Source organism: Frankliniella occidentalis, unplaced genomic scaffold (assembly GCF_000697945.3).
Source record: "Frankliniella occidentalis isolate FOCC.00 unplaced genomic scaffold, Focc_3.1 Scaffold200, whole genome shotgun sequence".
NCBI lineage: Eukaryota > Metazoa > Arthropoda > Insecta > Thysanoptera > Thripidae > Frankliniella > Frankliniella occidentalis.
This window is the reverse complement of record NW_026267326.1, coordinates 312,427-316,542: the sequence shown is the minus strand read 5'-3', so window position 1 is coordinate 316,542 and position 4,116 is coordinate 312,427. Positions and strand designations below refer to the sequence as shown.

At 44.3% G+C, this 4,116-nt stretch overlaps 1 protein-coding gene across 1 annotated transcript in view; it reads right to left on the bottom strand.

Moving 5' to 3' along the window:
* Window positions 1-4,116, bottom strand: part of LOC113215578 (uncharacterized) — a 16,782-nt gene that overhangs the window by 6,921 nt on the left and 5,745 nt on the right. The window lies entirely within an intron of this gene.

Below are 4,116 nucleotides of genomic sequence, written 5' to 3'. Positions count from 1 at the left end.
TTAAGGTGATACAGGACTGAAACTGGAAAAGTCCGTCAAAAAGCAGCTATTTTGAGTTTAAAATCAAAATGCGAATTAAATCAAGAAAAAGCTCTCTATTTCATTCTAAGTTGGTTTATTGCGGTTCTTTTAAGGTATACAGTAATATGTCTATATTTAAACGTAACTGTGGTCGCGACACGTTTTTTGAAGATAACCACCTCAAGAGCTGAACACACCCGAGCACACACACACTCTAACCTCTACGGCCGGCTCATCCTCGGGGGGTGGCGCAGCTGCCGGCTCCGGGCTTGGTGGCGGGCTGTGCGGCGGCGTTGGGGGCGAAGGGGGGATGGCACAAAAGGCGTCGAGGTAGTCTGAGGCCCCTCGCCAAGGGGGAAACGACTGTTGAACTTTGTGTCACCCGGATTACGGATTACCCGGATTACCTCTGGAGTATCCTCCGGATTAGGTTGCATTTTCTCTAGGATTACCCCTGGTCACCCTAAAATTTCCCCGGATTACCTTGGATTTTTTTCGAATTTCCCCGGATTAGACTACACCTGCCGGATTACCTAATCTCTGTCAGCCGGATTACCGTAGTCGTTTCCCCCTCGCCCCTCGCACAGCACATCATACTCCTCAAAAAGACGGTCACAAACGGATATTAGTTTCTGTTCAACACGGGTGCACGCCCAAACGGTAGGGTGCGCGGCGCGCGCCTGCTTATGCACTTCGCCGGCTTCGTCAGGCGCTTCAGCACCTCCAGACAGTCGACGATCGCGAGACAGACAAGAACCCCACGAACCTCAGGAAGCGCGGGGCGGCGGATTCGTCAGGCACGGCGCCAGGTGGGAACATGTTCACGTGCAGGCTACTGAGGTTGGGCACGACGAGACGACGACGGACAGCGAAGCACGAGCCGCCCCGGGACAAGACTTCGACGCGACCCTCTGCACGGGCACGACCTGCACCAGGTCCAGGACGAGACGACGCGACGAACGACGCGGGCGTCACTGGCCTCGAGGCGCACCACCTCCGAGCCACCCTGCCGCGCTCCTCCTTTCCCGCGGTCTTATCGTCCCAGGCGTCAGGCGCGAGCTGCGCCATGACCACGACGAGAGGGTGGGTGCTCGACCCACCAGGACACCGATGTCCTTTGAGACGAATCAGGGCCTCACCAGGCCCGCCTGTTCAGCAGCGCTGCTCCCTTCCCACGGTCGCACACACTGTTAAAAATTTTACAGAAAAAGTCCAGGTATACTTAGTGCCAAGTAAAAGTCTGGTAAAATTACCATAGTCCGTAAAATTACAGAACACTAGTAAAACAGATTCCTGAAATTATATGGAACCTTGTTTTACCATATTTTACCTGAATGTTATTTACCGAAATGATCTGTAAAATATTAACTGTAAAAACTTTGGTAAGATTGCATGTTGCAGTACTTAGAAGTAAAGAAGTTTACAAAAAATTTACTCGGCAAGGTCTTGTATGATGCAGTAATTTTTACTAGACATGGTCTGGTAATTATCCAGAGAGTGGGAAAATCAATCACTTGTACTGGTAAAATTATAAATTAGCAAAACCTTGAAATATACTTGCTTCTGTAAGTGGTGATACAGAACTTTTGTGTAAAAATACTTCAATCCAGTGGAAAATGTAAGGAATGAGTGATAAGAATTTCTTAACATTGGTATATTGCAATTTTATTTCAGCTGTCATCAATAACTTATAACAAAGAATAAAGTAATAGAGAACCAAAAGCATTTCACATTCGTTTAACTTTTACTTTAATTATACTGATGACTGTTTGCCTATATACTGCGCTGAGAGCCCCAGCCAACACAAAAAAAATCCATGCTGAAAACAGAAAGAGATTAGTACACGAATGCAATAAACTTGCATGATTTCCGAGCATGTCATCAAGTGAAATGTAAAAAGCTACCTTGAAAGAATCTGTTAATCCCAACTGTTAGTTTCTCACATACTTCCACAAGATATTGAGGATGATTCGTCCTCAATCATTGTTACTATAGTGCCAACCAGCAACCTGCACAAAACAAATGAAGACATTCATTAATTGGTATGTAAAAGTATATGAAACTAAGTACTTGCATAACTGACAAGCATCTCAATAAATTACCTCACACAAACTAGCTTAGAACAGTGGCAATCCATCTTGCATCACTCTTACTTCACTGGCAAACCAATGTTCGAGTTGATTGTCTTCCTGCACAAAACAAAGGGAGACATTCATTAATTAGTATGTAATAGTATATGAAACTGGGTACTTGCATAACTGACAAGCATCTCAATAAATTACCTCATATAACCTACCTTACAACAGTGGCGATCCATCTTGCTTCACTATCAAACCAATGTTCGAGTTGATCGTCTCCCTCAGGTTCCCAAGAAAAATTGTAACAGAAAATGACAGTCATTTTTATCCTGGAGAGAACAGAGGTAATATCTTGTGTTAACAAAGCCTAGGAACAAGACACTGTGATAAATGGTACAGGTAAAGTGATGGTGTAAAAAGTTCACAGAAATCAGGTATAAACAATGTCTTACCTCAAGTAAGGTTAGGATACATTCCATAACCTCCGCGCAGCACCGCATGGCTCGAGAAGAAACACAATTTAAAATTTGTATTTACATGCGCAGCTACGGTAGTTTCCAATGAGAGAACAAGTATCACATCAAATGTTTGGCAAAGTGGCACACGTTTAGGTTATGTCTCTGCCTTTATCTTGATTGCGAGCTAGGGTGCATGCGATGCGAACTTACTGCCGAGCATTTATGTCCTCTTCGACTTCTTTTTGTCTTATCTCTTCACCTCAACTATACAAATTCTTCTGGAACTTGACTAGCTGCATTTCTAGTTATTGTTGTTCTAGGCTTTACAACATAAGATGTGTTTTGAACCCGTTCCCGTTCTTGTTTGTCGTCTGCCGGCAGGCTCTGCCTTCTCGTCGGCGACGCTAGCAACGCGACTGACTTAGGCCACAACACACTTTCAACTGTTTTGTCATCATGTAAATATAGTTCTTAAGGGGGCAGACCTGTGAAATACAAGGGTTTGGGGAAAAATTCATAAAAAAAAAAAAAACGAGGTGACTCAGAGGGTTCGTACTGCCAGTATATGTTAAGTAAAGATGGCCCTACAATTTGGCCATTGAGCGGTACCGACCGCTCCACAAACATGGCCAGCATGGCCTTGAACTGGAGCGCATGCAGGCCTTTGTGGTGTGCACGATTGTGCCTGAACCGTTGGGTCTGCAACATCGAAAAAAATTGCTAGATTCTCTTAAAACATGTATCTAAGATCTGACTGGAGGGTTTTTTGAAATTCCACTCCGAAATACTTGAAAAAAAATCCCAAAAAATGAGTACAAAAAAATGGGTTAAAATTTGGGTACTTTTTCCCTGGTTTGGGTACCTTGCAATTGAGTTAAAAAAAATCGCCCTTGTCAGATCCTGGGCACATAAGTAGACAACATTCGGGCCAAATATTAAGTCGATAGCTCCAAAACTACGGCCTGGAGGTTGCACACCGTTTGCAAAAAGTCATTCCGAGAAAAACGAGTTTAAAGTTTTCAGTACCTATGTATAGCGACGAACCAAAACCAAGGGCAACTTACTGAACTGGTCCTAAAAGATTCTGGGGCTCTGGAGGACTCCTTCCTCGTCGTGAATTCTGTCCTGAGCGGCCAGGCGAGCCCTAGCGGTCCAGCCACCCGGCCACCCGCAGCACGTTTTGGGCTCTCCTGAGCGCAATTTTTCGAATTTCAACATCCGCTTTGCGGCATTAGAAAGAGGAGAGATCAAAGAATTTTTTGAGAGATGAAAAAAAAATTGAATTTTTTGATGATTTTCACAGGTCTGCCCCCTTAACCTGTCCCCCTTCCAAGCCGTAATATTTTATCCCCAGAAAAGTGATAAGAAGTTCATAAAACAAGTTTTCCCAACATATTTCAGACGTGTGTGTGTTGCCTACCCATACAGTATGAGAGAGAGAGACACGTACTGTCCTTTTAAGCAGTGCAGTGCAGAAAGTCGTAACTTTCGCGCCCCATGGTTGTTCACGTTTGGGAATACATCTTTCTCTAACTTTAAGTTGAGCATCTAAACACGAC